The sequence below is a fragment of the Giraffa tippelskirchi genome, chromosome 11 (assembly GCF_054371585.1).
Source record: "Giraffa tippelskirchi isolate mGirTip1 chromosome 11, T2T-mGirTip1v1.2.pri, whole genome shotgun sequence".
Taxonomy (NCBI): Eukaryota; Metazoa; Chordata; class Mammalia; order Artiodactyla; family Giraffidae; genus Giraffa; species Giraffa tippelskirchi.
Window position 1 is genome coordinate 139,080,089 of NC_137285.1, and position 20,349 is coordinate 139,100,437.

General features: G+C 38.0%; 1 long non-coding RNA gene across 1 annotated transcript; it reads right to left on the reverse strand.

Annotated features, from left to right (window-relative positions):
* Positions 1 to 1,653: 1,653 nt before the first annotated feature.
* On the reverse strand, positions 1,654 to 14,754 carry LOC145525183 (uncharacterized). Its single transcript, XR_014068082.1, has 8 exons — positions 14,562 to 14,754; positions 12,192 to 12,963; positions 11,251 to 11,450; positions 10,112 to 10,196; positions 7,281 to 7,440; positions 7,001 to 7,073; positions 6,500 to 6,755; positions 1,654 to 1,853 (listed from the first exon to the last, which is right to left on the reverse strand). It is a non-coding gene; the product is annotated as an uncharacterized LOC145525183 (long non-coding RNA).
* Between the last annotated feature and the right edge of the window lie 5,595 nt (positions 14,755 to 20,349).

The window sequence follows — 20,349 nt, forward strand, 5'->3', positions numbered from 1 at the left end:
ATGGTCATCTGAGTTAAATTCACCCATTCCAGTCCATTTTAGTTCGCTGATTCCTAGAATGTCGACGTTCACTCTTGCCATCTCCTGTTTGACCACTTCCAATTTGCCTTGATTCATGGACCTAACATTCCAGGTTCCTACGCAGTATTGCTCTTTACAGCATCGGACTTTGCTTCTATCACCAGTCACATCCACAGTTGGGTATCGTTTTTGCTTTGGCTCCATCCCATCATTCTTTCTGGAGTTATTTCTCCACTGATCTCCATTAGCATATTGGGCACCTACTGACCTGGGGAGTTCATCTTTCAGTGTCCTATCTTTTTGCCTTTTCATACTGTTCATGGGGTTCTCAAGGCAAGAATACTGACAGAGGATGAGATGGTTGGATGGCATCACTGACTCGATGGACATGGGTTTGGGTAGACTCCGGGAGTTGGTGATGGACAGAGAGGCCTGGCGTGCTGCAGTTCATGGGGTCACAAAGAGTCGGACACGACTGAGCGACTGAACTGAACTGAACTGAGGGAACCAATTACTTTTAGAAGTACGAACCTCAGCATGCCATATGGTGACTATTTTTCCTCCATACTATTGACCACCTAAAGGGCCTCTATGTGGAACAGATTATCAGTCTTTCTCTTGAGCACCCTGTAAAATAGGGCCCAATGCTTGATTAAGACAACAACCATGGTCACAGGGTAAGAAATTTCCCCCTTGTGCCTAGCATCAGTCATATCTTAGGCTGGAATCAAGACATACAATTCAATCTGAGACACAGATAGTATTAAGCCAAGACACCTGACCAAGGCACATTCAAGAGGCCCCAAACCCCATATTCCTGTGCCTAAATGCCAATTATAGAAGCTCCCATTAGGTCAGTTAAACCTGTAATAGAGGCTTGGTAATATTCAACAAATAAGCAGAAATCACAAACTCCTGCAAGCAGCAGCACAGCTCAAAGAACACACTAGTCAGCAGACAGAACTTCAGAGTCCCTGCTGCCCAGCATGTTGCAGAGCCAGGTAGCAAGGCAAGAGGAGATAACCCTTGGTTGTGATCATTATTGAGATACCTGCTCATCTTGTCCATTGTTTTCATCACCTGATAAAGACAGGACAGATCCTCCACCCCAAATTTTATTTGGATGTGAAGACTGATGATTTTGTATATGCACTGTATTAGTCTGCTTGGGCTTCTATAACCATATAATACAGCCTGGGTGGCTTAAATAACATAAATGCATTTCTCACAGTTCTAGGAGCAAGGAAACCAAGATCAAGCTTTGTTCTGGGGCCTCTTCCCTTGGCACCACGTCATTGTCTACAGGTAGAGTGGAAACTCCTACCTGTGCATGAACAAAGGTTAGAGAGGGAGAGACAGAGATGGAGAACAAGAGTGATAGAGAAGGCTAAAGCTTCTGCTTCAGTGTCTTTTCTTATAAAGACACAAATTCTATGAGATCAGGTCTCCATACTTATGATCTCATTCAATCTTAGTTACTTCCCTAGAAGCCCTATCTCCAGAAAGACCCACACTGGCACAATAAGTAATTGTTAACTCAAGTAAAAGATATTAGGAATTGTTTGTATTTTTCTTGCATGTCTGTAACTTTGATACCAAGTAAAAGTTAAAACTCAACAAATACAAAGCATACTTTACAAAAGTAATACAATGCATTTTAATGGTTTGTTAAAACATCTAGCACACTCACAAAGATGGATACTGGCTTCCCAATTTAACTTAGTATTGTAAGTGTACAATCTTCTATGGTGTCCAGTTGTTTTAATCATTACATGACCATGATCTAAAGGGTATCCAAGTCCCATGGAAAAGTCAGGACCACAGGACCCAGTCTAAAAGTGAAAAAAGCATAATTCAACATAAACATCTGTAGAACATCATAATCAATTTATTCTTACACTGAAATATCTTCACAACTTAAGCATGGCTTTGCAAAAGGAATCCAGAAAATTGCATGTCAAAATGATAAATCTGTCAATTTGTCCAACTGCTTATTGTTATGGGCATGACACTGATGATAAAATGAAGGAGGGAAAAAAAATCAAAACAACTTGATCCCTGAAAGCCTCATCCAGGGAGAATATGGTGCAACTGCTCTTCACTTACATTACCAAGTGCTTTCCTGAATTTTTTTGGTACAATTTTTCTTTCTTGCTTTTGAACTTTTTATTCCTTCTTCTCTTCCACCCTCTCTCCTACCTTCTCTCTCTCCCTTCCTTCCTTTCTCCCTCCATCCCTTCCTTTCTTCCTTCTCTTCCTTCCTTCTCTTTCTGTCCTTTCTTCCACCCTTCCTCCTTGCCTCTTTTTTTTTTTTTTTTCCATCCTGGTATTACATTTTATGAATCCATGAGATAAAATTCTACTTATCACAAACTCATTCAATTATGTGTTTTTCTACAGAGCTTATGGGACCTCTTGTCAGAGCTCTTAGATGGGACCTAAATATCCTTCTTGATTATAATGAATTTCAATTTCAGCAAGACAATAATGCTCTAATTTAAAACTAGGAGAGGTCACTTTTGAACAATAAGTAATTTCACCTCAACTTGATGAAAAGAGAAGGTTATTTCTTCAAATATGCAATGAAAATTTACTGCTTTACAGTTTATATGTGTGGAATGGAGTTTACTTTCCAGATTTATTGGAAAAGTTATGATTTTTTAATCTGAATAAAGATTTATTAAACATATGGTCATATAAATATATAAAAATTATGTATATAAATTATATATATAATATATATGTATAATTGTTTAGTCACTAAGTTGTTTCTGAGTCTTGCAACCTCATGGACTGTAGCCCTCCAGGCTCCTCTGTCCATGGGATTTCCATGGAATGCAGGAGTGGGTTGCTATTTCCTTCTCCAGTGGATCTTGCCAACCCAGGGACTGAACCCCAGTCTCCTGCTTGGCAGGCATATTCTTCACCACTGAGCCACCAGGGAAGATATATATATATATATATACTGGTGATGCAGACATTAAAAGCAAAACAAAGCAGATTTCCCTGGTGGTCCAGTGGAAAAGAATCCACCTGCCAATACAGGAATACAGGGGACAGGAGTTTGATCCCAGGCCTGGAATTTTCCACATGCCATGGAGCAACTCAGCCCATGTGCGGCAACTACTGAAGCCCAGACTCTAGAGCCCATGCTCCTCAACAAGAGAAGCCACCAAAATGAGACGCCCAGGCACCAGAATGAAGAGTGGTTCCCAGTTGCCACAACTAGAGAAAGCCCACTTGCACAGTGAAGACCCAGCACAGCCAGAAAAAGAAAGACCATTACTGTCTTGATCCTTATCATATATTGCTGCCTGTCTATGTAACCTCTCCCCGTTCACCAGGGCAGGGGGCACAGTTCTTGAGATACTAGCCTACTGCATTCCCCCTTTACTCGGCAAAGTAATAAAGCCACTTTTTCCTTTTTCTCCAAAAAGAAAAAAAAAAAAGTAAAACAAAACACCTCCCATGCCCCCCTTGAACATCAAAGTAGATTTTATAGACGAATATATGTTATTCATTATATATTCATGAATATATAGTTCATGAATAATAAATGCTCTGACAGAGGTGACCACAGAGGGTTATAGGAGCATAATGGAAAAAGAACTAACTTTAACTTAGAGAATTAAGCTATTTGTGTAGGTGGCTGTAGTATTTGGAGACATTGCCATTATTGTGGACCATGGACCTGTCAAACCCAGGGATGGCAAAAGTTTTTTAAAAAAATAATTGTATTTGTTTATTTTGGCTGTGCTGCGCTTTTGTTGCTATGCAGGCTTTTCTCTAGTTGCAGGGAGCAGGGACTGCTCTCCAGTTCGATGCAGCTTCTGTGGCTGTTCACCGCAGTGGCTTCTCTTATTGTGGAAAGTGAGCTCTAGGGTGCTCAGGCCTCCATAGTTGAGGCACGTGGGCTAAGCAGTTGTGGCTCCTGGACTACAGAGCACAGGCTCAGTAGTTATGGCACACAGACTTAGTTGCCCTGCAGCATGTGGGATCTTCCCTGCCCAGGGATCAAACATGCATCTCTACACTGCCAGGCAGATTCTTTCCCATGGAGCCACCAGGGAAGCCCGGAGATGGCAAAAGTTTAAGGTCGCCTTAGTAAACCAAGATTGTTCTGTGCCTGGGACTTAAACAAATGACAGGAATATTCTTTCTGAACTTAGCCTCTGGAGAGTCTTGGTTTCATGCTAAGGGAATACATGCAGTCAAAGGGGAATAACTGCCTTTCCAAGTCAACTAAAGGGAACTGTCTGTTGGAATGCCCAGAAGGTACCTATGGTAAGTATCATGGAGTATATATAATAAGGCAAAGCTCTTGAGGAAGTGGGGCTTGAAAACCCTATTTCCTCATGCTGTGTCTCCTTCTTATTCTTCAGTAGTAGTGTAGTGCTCAGTTGCTCAGTAGTGGATGGCAGCCTGCCAGGCTCCTCTGTCCATGGGATTCTCCAGGCAAGAATACTGGAGTGGGTTGCCATTTCCCTCTCCAGGGGATTTTACTGACCCAGGGATTGAACCCATGTCTCCTGTGTCCCCTGCATTGGCAGGTGGATTCTTTACCATTGACCCACCTGGGAAGCCCCTCTTTAGGCCTTTGACAAATTTAACTCATTCTCTATATTGAACATTAATTCACACTCCCCAAATGAAAACTGAGTATTCAACCAAGTTAACATTCCCCTTGGAGCATGTACATTGCGTACTAGAAAATAGAGCTGTGGTCCACTGAGATTTTCATGTCTCACATAAGCCACCCCGTTACTAGAAGGAGGAAATGGTAGGACTGCAGAATTTTTTACTCTGGCTGTAGCATAGTCCAGGCACATGCGAAATTCATACTTAGTTGTCACAGTATATTATTTGGTGCTCTCTGTTTGTTTTTAATATTCCATCTCTCTTTCTTTTCTTGAAACTGGGAAAGATGGCATGCTTGAGTTGAACTGCATGGGCAGGGAGGGCAGGGTTGCCACAAAACTTCAATTTGTGAAAAAATTATACTTGCCAAGCACGATAAAGCAAAAAATAAAACAAGGTCTGCCTGTCCACCTTCATTGCATGATATTCACTACGTCTAATACAAGTAAAACTGCCTTAAGGTAGCTGTGTTTACAGCAATCTTTCATGTGCCAGTCAACAATTCAAGTGGTATCACATATAGTAGATGAGAAATTCTATAACTAAATAGTGATCTTTACAGGTTACTTCAAGTTATTATTCATGGAGAAGGAAGAGAATTCTCTAGCTGAGCAAAATTTCTGAATAATGCCATGTTGCAGCATTTATAACACATGGATGTTAGCTTGAGAATTAGAGCAGAATGCAGTAAACCTGAACAAAGCTCTACTGGACAAAATATTGCTTGCTCAGTAGCTAAGTCATGTCTGACTCTTTGCGATGCTATGGTCTGTAGCCTGTCAGGCTCCTCTGTCCATGGGATTTTCCAGGCAAGAATATTGGAGTGGGTTGCCATTTCTTTTTCCAGGATATCTTTCAAACCTAGAAATGAAACCCTTAACTCCTGTGTCTCCTGAATTGGCAGGTGAATTCTTTACCACTGAACCACCTGGGAAGCCCATGGACAAAACATAAAGTATGACAAAATAACCACCTTGAATAATTATTTTGTCACAACTGTGGCAGAGAAAACACATTTAGTAACATTTGTAAATGTTGAATATTTTTGTCCTCATAAAAGGACAAAATATTTTTTGGTGCACAAAATTGTCTGCCTCGGTACAAAGGGCTGACTGTGATACCTGTCCCTTCAACCTAGTACAGGTGGAGAGTTTAAAATAAAATAACTGGTTTTGTAATATTTACAAAAAGAGACCAAAGTAATTCCTGAATTCCTGTACAATATTTACCAGATGTTAAACTCAAACTAACAAAATTTTAATATTTTCATAGATAATTTTCAAGTTCAAAAGCTTGGATAAAATTAGATCATCTTTCTTGAGGGGATTATTGTGATATCTGTATTTGTGAGGTTTCCTTTAAAAGTGAAACTATATTTCCATACAACTTTCCATTTTCCCACATTCATTGTAAGGGATAGTTGATGACATTAGAGTAGTTGATAGTCTCCTTTGGAGGTAAATGAGACGAATACTTATGTATTTTTCTCAAGAATACCAAAACCACATTATCTCAGATTCTCCACTTATTAGAAACTCAATATTTTAATATTGAGCTTCCATGACCACATAAAATTTGTAAGGTGACTGCCACTGCATCCTTAAGTGTAACTGCTGAAATATCCCGTGGTGTAGGGAACAGCCTCGCCTTATTTTTCTGACTGTTGTTATTCATTTGCTAAGTTGTGTCTGACTCTGTGACCTCATGGACTGCAGCCTGCCGGGTCCTCTGTCCTCCACTGTCTCCCAGAGTTTGCTCAAATTCATGTCCACTGAGTCAGTGATGCGATCTAACTATCTCATTCTCTGCTGTCCCCTTCTCCTACTGCCCTCAATATTACCCAGCTTTAGGCTCTTTTCCAATCAGTTGGCTCTTCGCATCAAGTGGCCAAAACATTGGAGCTTCAGCTTCAGTGATAGTCCTTCCAATGGATAGTCAGGGTTGATTTCCTTTAGACTTGGCTGGTTTGATGTCCTCCAGTCCAAGGGACTCTCAAGAGTCTTCCCCTGCACCAAATTTCATAAACATCAATTTTTCCAACTAGCTACAGGTAGTAGAGAATGTGGGTGATGACGATATCCTCCATGATAAAATAACTGTCAGTGATAGAGAAAAATTTTATCAGTCATTCTATCAAGAGGAAAAGATAAGCCCATCCATTTAACAAAGTGAATTTTTTATGAAGTTTTAGACTAATAATTTTGTAAATTTTTAATTCTATTCCCAATAAGATATATGTTTATTTTAATCAAATTTATGGCCAGATTACTTAATTTTCTTTTCTAGATAATATATTAGCATTCTTGTTCTTTTTTCATCTTTGGTTTGATGTACTACTCACACACTACTGCATTCCTTAGTTTGACAATCATGGCCGAATGTCTCACTGAAAAGGATAGACAAAGCTTCCTCACCTAGAAAAATTATATTTAATATAGTAATTTAATCTAAAAGCTTAAATGAATATTAATTTAATCTAGTAAAATTAAATTTAATCTAGTAAGATTAAAATCAGAAAAATATTAGATATATAGTTAATTAAATGTTTTATTTAATAATTTTGAGAGCAAGTAAGTTTTGTATGGAAAAAAACAGTGCTTTTATGTTTATCTATATATTACCTGGCTCCTTTTTTGAAGAGAAGTGAGGTTGAAAGAATCTTTTAAAAACTCGAATAAAGTTACTTCAGAGAAATGCCTTCTTTGCTAAAGTGTGGCTCATTGTTTGCTCTTGTAGCCAAATTAAAGAGGTGAACATAATCAGCTATTGGAATCAACATACCTATAAAATTAAAACAAATGAGTTGAACATTCAATTTCTTCACATATTTTATATATAGATTTATTTAGAATGGATAAGATTTTATGGTTACTACAATTGTTAATTTTTTTTTCTCTGCATGTAGTTTAAGCTCTTAGAGATATAGGCACCATCTGCATGTTCTCTGGCATATTTTACATATTTTTGCAAAAGCCTCAACCCAGGAATCATTCCCTTTGTTAGCGCAAATCATAGATATTAGTTCTGATTGGTAGTAAAGGGAAAAGTGAAAGTCGTTCAGTTGTGTCTGACTCTTTGTGATCCCATGGACTGTAGAGTCCATGGAATTCTCTAGGTCAAAATACTGGAGCGGGTAGCCTTTCCCTTCTCCAGGGGATCTTCCCAACCCAGAGATTGAACACAGATCTCCCGCACTGCAGGCGGATTCTTTACCAGCTGAGCCACAAGGGAAGCCCAAGAATGATGGAGTGGGGTAGCCTATCCCTTCTCCAGTGGATCTTCCCAAATTAGGAATCCAACTGGGGTCTCCTGCATTGCAAGTTGTTTCTTTACCAGTTGAGCTATGAGGGAAGCCCTGTAAAAGGAAACTGAATGAAAATATAAAATATCCTTTTTGTAGAAACCCCTGTGTAGTAACAAGTCCAAAAGACAAAGACTTCTATATATTCTATGTGATTTTATATAGTTTACAAACCTTGGTTGAATCTCTTTCCTCTTCTATGTCATTTAACTAAACTGGATATTTCATAAATTAAATATAAGGAAAGCATTTTATATATTTGTGTGTAAAATATTTTAGGAATATATATACATATATGAATACATATATGCTGCTGCTGCTAAGTCGCGTCAGTCGTGTCCGACTCTGTGCGACCCCATAGACGGCAGCCCACCAGGCTCCTCTGTCCCTGGGATTCTCCAGGCAAGAATACTGGAGTGGGTTGCCATTTCCTCCTCCAGTGCATGAAAGTGAAATGTGAAAGTGAAGTCGCTCAGTCGTGTCTGATACATACATGCATATATACATATAAAGACAGAAACACCATTTACAATATTAAACCACTGAATAAATAAAAAGTTAACATATATAATTCAGCATTCATTATTTTGAATATTTTCTTCTATAATAAACAGGGAAAAACACTTAAAATTCAAGGAGCAAATAAAGTTGAAGAAAAAAATCAGTTCTATAGTTTATTAATGAGTTTGGTAAATTGCATTCCCAAAGAAAGTGGAACAGAAAAGACAGAATTGGAATTAGTATTTCATCATGACATATTTCACTAAGTTTTTTCAGCTCTCAAGATTTTCTATTTCTTCTGCTGCCTTGAATTTTCTGTACTCATTTTGGAATGGTGATAAATCAGAATTTAATATTTACAAAGTGTTTTTCAATTAGTCATAACTCAATATGTCAAGTCAGTGTTACTTTATTTGATTTTAAGAGTATGGGTAAAATGTATGAGTAGTTCATCATAATAACTGGTTTGATATGACAAAGTAGCTGTCTCCACCTACCTAAGCTAATCTCTTATTTTGTCTGTATGTCAAATTGGATAACATAATTGCTTGTTGCTCTCCAACAATTTAGCAACAATTAAAAAGTTGACATCCTTCAAAGAAAATGGAAGTTGTGAATGTTTCTTGTCATACTTTTCAAACATTTATATTAATGTTGATTAGACTATGAAATATTTTAAAACATGAGCAACTTAATTGTAAAATATAAGTTTTTATCTTTTCAGTTAACTAGAAATCATCTTAATAATTTTGGGGCTTCCCTGATGGTTCAGTGGTAAAGAATCCACCTGTCAATCAGGGGACATGCGTTTGATCCCTGGTCAGGAAAAGTCCCACATGCCACAGAGCAACTAAACTTGTGCACCACAACATACTGAGACCATGCACAGCAGTTACTGAAGCCCACACACCTAGAGCCCATGCTTTAAAACAAGAGAAATCACTACAGTGAAAAGACATCTCACTGCAACTAGAGAGGAGCCCCTGCTCACTGCAACTGGAGAAGACTGATGCACAGCAATGAAGACCTAGCAGAGCCATAAATAAAAACAAATAAATTTTTAAACAAATTAATGCAACTGTGACCTTAAACAGATTGCTTTCTCTCCCTAGATCTCAGCTCCTCATGCTAAAACATGTTCTGATCTAACCAGCATTTCCCTATCTAATCTGTGCATACTAGTCTTGGGGAACTCTGATTAAAAAAAAAAAAAAATTTCCCTAGTAAAATTAGTTTTTAAAGGTATGATTATCAATCTTTCTTCTGGAGATCACAATGCATGTTTTCACTATTTTTTGCATCTTGTATTTCATTTAGTACATAATTATTTGTGTGCTATTTGCTTGGCACAATCAGGTAGATTGTTTTAATGAAAAGTTGAGAAATACTAAAGCACAGAATGTAATGCAACAAAATTAAGTGCCTTTTAAACTTTGCCTCATCCAGTATTTTTCAAGAACATTTGATCATAGAAAGTATTTATAGTCATGGTACTCTCTTCTTTCCCTGCATCTCTCAGTTAAACCTGTAGTGGGAAATACTGGATAATCTGTAAATTCCACCCTAAGAAAAGTGCTATGGTAAGTAATCCCAAAAGCCATCTCTATATCATCGTATTTGTAACATGCGATAAGAGGATGAAATAAGTACCTGTTTTCTTTTACCCTTTTCTTCAGAAAAACGGGCTCATACCAATCATAGGGTTTTCAAATCTTTGGGATGGAAGTGCTGTCAACTGAGGAAGGAAAGAGAGTTGTGAGTTAAGTTTTATTTGGGGCAAAGTCAAGACTATAGCCTGGGAGGCAACATCTCAGATAGCTCTGAGGAACTGGTTTGAAGAGGTAGGGGCAAGGTCCATATATATGTGATTTTAGTGAAGGGAGATACATGGAATAAGGCATACATTTTTGCAGAAGGTTGCTGCTAGTCATAAGGAACAGCTGTCTCTGTTAATGATTTTAGTGCTTTTCTAGGTGCAAGAATTTGGGCTCATGAAATCTTCTCCTGAATATATCTATCTAAAGTTCTGCCAATTTTTTGCCAGAGCAAAAGGTCTCTTTCCTGACCTCCACCCTGAACTCCTTTCAGGATATATTGAAGGTCAGTGACTGGTGACAATCCTTGTAGAGGCAAATGAAAGTGAAAAGTGTTAGTTACTCAGTCGTGTACGACTCTTGGAGACTCCATAGACTAGCCTCTCAGGCTCCTCTGTCCATAGGATTTACCAAGTAACAATACTGGAGTAGATTGCCATTTCCTTCTCCTGGGGTTTTTCCTGACCCGGGGATCAAACCTACACTTCCTGCATTGCAGGAAGATTCATTACCATCTGACCACCAGGAAAGCCCCTGAGGCAAATGGCAAGTGCAAATGGAAAGTGCCAATTTTTAGTTAGCAGTGCCAGATCCTCAGCATTTCTGTGATAACTTATTACGTCCTATCTCAACTAATAATTTTTATATTGTCATAACTTTATTATTATTCATAGATTCAGTTCATTGTTCATGAAAAAGTAGAATTATAAAGCACATATGTGGTCTGAGTCTCTAAATTTTAACTTCTACCTGGTTTATAGTTTATTCTATTTATTTTTTATTTATTCAGTATATGTTTCTTTATTCCTTCTTATATATTATGTTCGTCAATAGATCATACACACTAACATTCTGTGATTATGATTAATGTTTAATTAATCATTAAGCATTAATGATTCTTAACACATCATACATAGTCTTAACATTCCCAATACTACTTACAAAAGACAGATTCCTGTGCAGAAACATATTCACCTCAGAACTAATTTTTAATTAGCATCGATTCATCTTTTCTTTCTTTCCTTTCTTCCTTCCTTCCTTTCTTTCTTTCTTCATCCTCAGTAGTATCTCAAAAAGACAGCTTTTGGAGACTGGAAAATGGTTTACGTGGCCATGTATGTTTCATTTTTAAAAATGTAGACTCAGAATATGATTAGAGAAGAAAATCATTGACTCTAGGAGAGAAGTTAATCACACCATATTATTAAGACATTTCTTGGACTTCCCCAGTGAATAAGAATCCACCTGCCAATGAAGGGGTCAAGGATGCAATCTCTGGTTCCAGAGATTTCCATATGCTGTGGAGCAACTAAGTCCATGTACCACAACTACTGAGCCCCAGCTCTAGAGCCTGTGAGCCCCAACTACTGAAGCCTGAGCACCTAGAGCCTGTGCTCTGCAACAAGAGAAGCCACTGCAATGAGAGACCTGTGCACTACAATGAAGAGTAACTCTTCCACAACTCGAGAAAGCCAATGCAAAGCAGTGAAGACCCAGCATAGCTAATAGTAAATAAACTTATAAAAAAGAGACATTTCTTAACTAGTATTATACATCTGACCCAATACAGTCATAGTCATCACTTTTGCTATTTTTTTTCCTTCTTTACTTCCCCCTGAGAATCTTCACTAGTACTCTTCCACCCTTAACTTTGTTTGAATGTTGAAATGTAGTTCAGACAATGGAAACTCTTTTGTTCTCAGTACTTAAAATTTCCCCCACATACAACTGATTTTTAAATTGGCTGTCTGTATAACACTCACTCTTCTCAGCCCAACTCATTATTAGGTCTTTAATTCTCTTTGCATTCTAAGATTTTGAACATAACCTTACTAGCCTATGAAAGGAGTGCAATTGTATGGTAATTGGAGCATTCTTTGGCATTGCCCTTTTTGGGGATTGGAATGAAAACTGACCTTTTTCAGTCCTGTGATTGCTGCTGAGTTTTCCAAATTTGCTGACATACTGAGTGCAGTACTTTAACAGAATGATCTTTTAGGATTTAAAGTAGCTCAGGTGGAATTCCATTACCTCTACTAGCTTTGTTTGTAGTAATGCTTCCTAAGGCTCACTTGACATCATACTTCAGGATGTGTGGCTCTAGGTGAGTGACCACACCACCATGGTTATCTGGGTCATATAAGACCTTTTTTGTATGCTTGTTTGTGCATTCTTGCCACCTCTTCTAAATCTCTTCTGCTTCTGTTAGGTCCTTAGCATTTCTGTGTTTTATCGTGTCCATCCTTGCATGAAATATTCCCTTGATATCTCCAATTTTCCTGAAGAGATTTCTAGTCTTTTCCACTCTATTGTTTTCCTCTCTTTCCTTGCATTGTTCACAGAAGATGGCATTTTATTTCTCCTTACTATTCTCTGGAACTCTGCATTCAGTTTGGTATATCTTTCCATTTCTCCTTTGCCTTTTGCTTCTCCTCTTTCCTCTGCTATTTGCAAAGCCTCCTCAGACAACCGTTTTGCCTTCTTGCCTTTCTTTTTCTTTGAGACAGTTTTGGCCACTACCTCCTGTACAGTGTCACAAACCACTGCCCACAGTTCTTCGTGCACTCTCTCTAACACATCTAATCCACTGAATCTATCTGTCACCTCCACTGTAATAATCACAAGGGATTTGAAATCCTTCAAGGTGGCTTCAGTTGTGTGACAACTGAGAATTTCCAGATGTACAAGCTGTGTTTAGAAAAGGCAGAAGAATGAGAGATCAAATTGGCTATGTTTATTGGATCATAGAGAAAGCAAGGTATTCAAAAAAAAAAAAAAATCTACTTCAGCTTCATTGACTACACTAAAACCTTTGACTGTGTGGATCACATAATTCTATGGAAAATTCTTAAACAGATGGAAATACCAGACCACCTTACCTGTCTCCTGAGAAACTTGTGTGTGGGTTCAATAAGTAACAATTAGAACAGGACATGGAACAATGACTCGTTTAATATTTTCAAAGGAGTAAGTCAAGGATGTATCTTGTCACCCTGATTATTTAACTTTTATGCAGAGTGTGTCAGGCAAAATGCTGGGCTGAATGAATCACAAGCTGGAATCAAGATTGCCAAGAGAAATAACAACCTCAGATGTGCAGATGATACCACTCTAAATGGCAGAAAGTTAAGAGGAGCTAGAAAACCTCTTGATGTGGGTGAATGAGGAGAGTGACAATGCTGGCTTAAAACCCAACATTCAAAAAATGAAGATCATGGCATCCAGTCCCATCACTTCATGGCAAATAGAAGGGTAAAATATGGAAGCAGTGACAGACTTTATTTTCTTGGGCTCCAAAATCACTGTGGACAGTGACTGCAGCCATAAAATTAAAAGAGGCTTGCTCCTTAGAAGGAAAGCTTTGACAAAAATAGCATGCACGCGTGCATGCTCAGTCATGTCCAACTCCTTGCAACTCCATGGACTGTAGCCTGCCAGGCTCCTCGATCCTAGACAGCATAATGAAAAACAGAGACATCATTTTGCCAACGAAAGTCCACAAACTCAAAGCTATAGTTTTTCTAATAGTCATATATTGATGTGAGAGTTGGACCATAAAGAAGGCTGAGTGCTGAAAAATTTATACTTTCGAATTGTGGTGCTGGGGAAGACCTTTGAGAGTCTCTTGGACTGAAAAGAGATCAAACCAGTCAATCCTAAAGGAAATCAACCCTGAATATTCATTGGAAGAACTGATGCTGAAGTTGAAGCTCCAGTACTTTGGCCACCTGATGAGAAGAGCCAACTCACTGGAAAAGACCCTGATGCTAGGAAAGATGGAAGGCAAAAGCAGAAGGGAGCAGCAGAGGATGAGATAGTTAGATACACATCACCAACTCAACAGACATGAATCTGAGCAAACTCCAGGAGTTAGTGAAGGACAGGAAAGCCTGGCGAGCTGCAGTCCAGGGGATCAGAAAATTCGAATATGACTTAGTGACAGAACAACAACAACATAGCTAGGAGAAACAAACATATATCATGTCTACAGAAAAAAATTGATTTATTAATCCATATTTGATAAGTTGATATAGCAGTTTACCTAGCTTCCATGCAAAAAAAAAAAAAAAACATGCAAGGAGCAGAACAATGCTTAAAAGTAGTGCAAAGAGTTTAAGGTTCAAAAGAGCAGAATTGTCTGCCCTTTATCAGGAAAATGCTGCATCCTCTTACACTTACTAAAGACATTTGATATTCACATTCTCATATATTATCCCGGAAATCAAGTTTAAACATTGGTTTAAGCATGTCAAACACATTATCTAATTGATGGAGGTTACAATTACCAAGAGGAAAAGGATGATCAATTAAATAAATACAATGCATTGTGACATCAGTTCAGTCACTCAATCATGTCTGACTCTTTGCGACCTCGTGGACTGCAGCACGCCAGGCTTCCCTGTCCATCACCAACTCCCCAGAGCTTACTCAAACTCATGTCCATTGAGTTGGTGATGCCATCCAGCCATCTCATCCTCTGTCGTCCCCTTCTCCTCCTGTCTTCAATCTTTCCCAGCATCAGAGTCTTTTCCAATTGTGACGTGCTGCTGCTGCTAAGTCACTTCAGTTTTGTCCGACTCTGTGGGCTGCCATCTATGGGGTCGCACAGAGTCGGACACGACTGAAGCGACTTAGCAGCAGCAGCAGCAGTGCGATCCCATAGACGGCAGCCCACCAGGCTCCCCTGTCCCTGGGATTCTCCAGGCAAGAACACTGGAGTGGGTTGCCATTTCCTTCTCCAATGCAGGAAAGTGAAAAGTGAAAGAGAAGTCGCTCCGTCGTGCCCCACTTGTAGCGACCCCATGGACCGCCGCCCACCAGGCTCCTCCGTCCATGGGATTTTCCAGGCAAGAGTACTGGAGTGGGTTGCCATTGGCTTTTCTGCCAATTGTGATGTAGTTAAGCATAAAAAGTAGTAAGGAAATTAATGGAGCACAAGTGAATTGGCTACATAAGAACCTTTCCTCTAGTTGGCATTTGGACTGTATTCTTGAAATATTCATAGAAATCCACCAGGAAGTGAGAGAGAGATGAATATGGGAAAATCTTCTAAGTAGACAGTCTTTTTCTATGTTTAGGAAAAGGTACCTGGAGTTTCAAAACAGATTTAAAGGATGAAATTCAGTAGGCATAATGAAATGAAGACTAATTAATGTCATTATTTCATTGCATTTCTTCCATTGTAGTTGACTAAATGTATGTGAACATTAAGTTCATTAATATATGAATGTTCTTAGACCAGTGCCTAGCACCCAGTGTTATATAAGTATCAGTGCTATCATTATTAGTATTATTCTTATGAGTAATAGATTTCTAGTTTTTGGTTCCTAATCTTAAAGAATGATCGAAGTGATTATTTAAAAAGCTATTAAAATTTTATCATCACTGGTTCACATTGTCTCCTCTTCCTATTTTTTGAAAGCACCAAAGAATATAGCATTTCTCCATAAAAGTTTGAAAAATCTTCCCATTTAAAGTTCCTACTGCATAAATTCCATATAATATTTTAACATTTCAGTTTTAAGTATGTTAACATGAGTAAGCCATTTGAATGTCATCGAACAGTGACTATTGGATAAGTTTCAAAATTCTGTTTGAATGCCACATGGGGAAGGGCAGTGACAACAGATATTAAATATTCAATTAAAAAGATTATGGAAGATAATCCTAATAAAGATGACAAAGGTATGATCAACACTCTTCCAGGAGATGCCTTTTAATTCCCTGCATTACTGCAGTCTACAGAAGAAAATATCACTATTTTATTCTGAGTTTCATGTCATACACAAAGGTACATAGTTTCCGGTTACATTAACATAGGTTAAAGGGCAGTTTGATCACATGCTGCAAAGTTGCTTAAAGAAACTTAAATCAGATTCCTAAGGAACTAAGCTTGTGATTTTTTTTTTTTTTTTAATCTTAACCTCTTGTCAGCATGTTTTTGCAGGAATTTTCCCAGACCATTAGTTTTATGGGTCATTGCCAAGTAGCATATTCTCTCTTTTTACCATCTGGGACTATCTGAAGACAGGACAAGTACAGGCTTACAGTATGAATTTGAATTCACATATATAATTCATGGTGCCTGAGAAGACTCTTGAGAGTCCCTTAGACTGAAAGGTGATCAAACCAGTCAATCCGAAAGGAAATCAACCCGGAATATTCTTTGGAAGGATTGATGCTGAAGCTGAAGCTCCAATATTTTAGCCACCTGATGTGAAGAGCTGACTCACTGGAAAAGACCCTTATGCTACGAAAGATTGAAGGCAAAGGAGAAGGGGGCAGCCCAGGATGATATGTTTAAATAGCATCACCGACTCAGTGAGCATGAATCTGAGCAAACTTCAGAAGATTATGGAGGACAGAGGAGACTGGTGTGCTGCAGTCCATGGGGTCACAAAGAGTTGGACATGACTTAATGACTGAACAACAACAACAACAATATAATTCAATATTCAAATGAGGGATCACACTTTGAGAATTACTGGGATGATTTTCCACAGTATTTGACATTATGGAGAAAGCTCCTTCTAAATTTAAAATCAGTAATATTCCAGCAATCTCAGACACCCAAAATTTTCTGGCTAGGACTCCTGTCAATTTCAAACCTACCATGAGGTATTTTTAATGGCATTTACTGTTCGCTTCTCTCTCAGTGCTTGCATATTGCATTTGCTGACTAAGATGACAAAGCAGAAACAGAAACACAAAATAAAATTCTTACCAAATGCCTTATTTTCTCAATTTCTCTCTGTTTCTCATTATCTGGCTCTTTCAGTCTCACTCCTGCTATCTACTCCTTATCCATAGTTTTCATATCCTTCTCTACTTTGGCCTTCTAGATGCCAATTTTCTTCTGAGATATCTAAATCCATCCAATTTCACTGCTTTTTATATTATAGAGAATACCTACTCACTGATTTCAATGAAATTAATGGAATTCATTTTTAGTTCCTGTTGGTCAATATTTTCTCTAATTATCTATCCTGAGGTCTATAACTCTTTATTGTCACTTCTAGACTCTTCAGAAATCTTCTCTCTCCAACTGAGACACATTTCTTTTTATTTATTTCTGGCAATGCTGGGTCCTTATTACTGTGCAAGGGCTTCCTCTAGTTGTGGTGAGTGGGGGCTACTCTTTAGATGAGGTGGTGGGCTTCTCATTGCAGTCACTTCTCTTGTGGAGCAGGAGCTCCAAGGTGCATGAGCTTCAGTAGTTGTGGCTCCTGGGCTCTAAAGCACAGGCCCAATTGTTGTGGTGCATGGGCTTAGCTGCTCTGAAGCATGTGAGATCTTCCTGGATCAGGGATCGAACCTGTGTTTCCAGCACTGGCAGGCAGATTCTTCACCACTAACCCACCAGGGGAGCTCTAAATTGCTTTTAGATGTTAGAAACTAATAGACAAAAATATCTTGCCAGACAAATGGTTGAAAGAACACTGATAAATTAGTTGATTATTAGTACTAAAACTCAAAAGTTTTAGAAATATGTTTTGGAAGAAAATCCTTATAAGTGAAACATACATGCTGTTCTCTGAGGAGAAGTTGAGATTCTAATGCAAAAGAAAAGCAAAGAAAATAAGATAATTATTATTAAAAAGGCTTAATTGTTCTGAAAATCTTGTCTCCTTGAAAAATATGGTTCAGTTCAGTTCAGTTGCTCAGTCAGGTTTGACTCTTTGTGACACCATGGACTGTAGCACACCAGGCCTCCCTGTGCATCACCATCTCCCAGAGTTTACCCAAACTCATGTCCATTGAGTTGGTGATGCCATTCAACCATCTCATTCTCTGTTGTCCCCTTCTCCTCCCTCCTTTAATCTTTCCCAGCATCAGGGTCTTTTCAAATGAGTCAGCTCTTTGCATCAGGAGGCCAAAGTATTGCAGTTTCCGCTTTAACGTCAGTCCTTCCAATGAACACGCAGGCCTGATCTCCTTTAGGATGGACTGGTTGGATCTCCTTGCAGCCCAAGGGACTCTCAAGAGCCTTCTCCAACACCACAGTTCAAAAGCATCGATTCTTCGGTGCTCAGCTTTCTTTATAGTCCAGCTCTCACATCCTTACATGACTACTGGAAGAACCGTAGCTTTGACTAGATGGACCTTTGTTGGCAACATAATGCCTCTGCTTTTTAATATGCTATCTAGGTTGGTCATAACTTACCTTCCAAGGAGTAAGCATCTTTTAATTTCATGGTTGCAGTCACCATCTACAGTGATTTTGGAGCCCAATAAAATAAAGTCTCCCACTATTTCCACTGTTTCCCCATCTATTTGCCATGAAGTGATGGGACCAGATGCCATTATCTTAGTTTTCTGAATGTTGAGTTTTAAGCCAACTTTTTCACTCTCCTCTTTCACTTTCATCAAGAGGCTCTTTAGTTTCTCTTCACTTTCTGCCATAAGGGTGTTGTCATCTGCATATCTGAGGTTATTGATATTTCTCCTGGCGATCTTAATTCAAGCTTGTGCTTCATCCAGCCCAGCATTTCTCATGATGTACTTTATAAAATACACACTGTAAACATGGTATACTACATAATAGACAACCTTAATTTGCTTTAAAGTCTAAAACAGGGATTTCATAATTATTTCTTTCAATTATAAAAGCAAAATAGTTCATGAATCATTTAATGTCACAGAATTAGAAACTAGACAGTGTCCCATGTCTCAAATCCTTTTTAAAAACCTTTATCCTTTATTGTTCTCTGACAAACATTGTAGGCAGTGATCATGATTTGAACCCCACAGGATGGCAATAGATATTCTAAATCCTTTGTATCTGTTATTTTGCAATAAGCCTGAATAGTAGTGAATCTCAGTTGACTCCATTTCTCTCTCATCAGAAAGATTATATTCCAAACAACTTAAGCATGACTCTGTATGATCAATAGGAAGACACTCTTTTGCTCAGAATATGATGAACTGTCTATAGAAGCAACCAAGAAATCATACTCATTTTTCCCCCACAAATGGAAATTCAGAAATTTTGTCAGTGTAAACACTTTCCTTTTTTTTTATATAATAAAGTAAATCTTTGTCTTTTGATAATCAGTCTTAACAACTAAAGATCTTAAGTGTATCTTAGGAGATATATATATATATATATATATATATATATATATGTACATATATATATATATAGCTGCTGATTGAACAGCTTTGTAAAGTTACAGGAACCATTATTAACTTAAGACAGTTATGTCCATTTTTTCCTCTATTTTCCTGCATTTCTAGCAGAATTTTTATCTTTCCATTGAAGCATTGCATTACTGATGATTATATAATTTATGAAAACAGCAAAATCTTCTGTTGGTGGAACGCCAATTAATAGGGATTTAAACATCAAGCTTTTACTCTGATAACAAAATAAGATGTTATATTGTGGTATATTTACATTTCTAAATATGTTGTCACTATTCATAATTTATAAGCCAAGTAAAGTTATGATTTAGTGCTAAACTAACTCTAAAGGCTGTGTATGTGTGTGCAACTCAGTCATGTCTGACCCATTTCAGTCTCATGGATGGTAGTCCGCCAGGCTCCTCTGTCTATAGGATTTTTCCAGGCAAGAATACTGGAGTGGGTTGCCACATCCTTCTCCAGGGAATTTTCCCAATCCAAGGACCAAACTTGCATCTCCTACATCTCCTGCATTGGCAGGTGGGTTCTTTACCACTGGTGCCACCTGGGAAGCAACTCTAAAGGCTACAAATATCTTATATACTCATAAAATGAGAAGACCAACTGATATGTTCCTAACATCTTAAAAAAGCTACTGAGAAACACGAATATGAATTTTTCATTAGGAAAGGAGAGTGAATTCATCATTAAACTCTCTTTTCCAAAATCTAAATTGATTTTGACAAAATAAGACATAAAAGTTAAATATTTTTCTCTAATATGATCCTTTCCTACATTATTAAAGTATTAAAAATAATTGTGCTCATTATTATAATAATACTGGGAGTCAAAACACAATAATTATCAGTAGGTAAAAATTGCAGTCTACATTTATTTAACCGAATGAGACAGAAGACAATAATTCCATGTTTATATATATTATTTGAAATA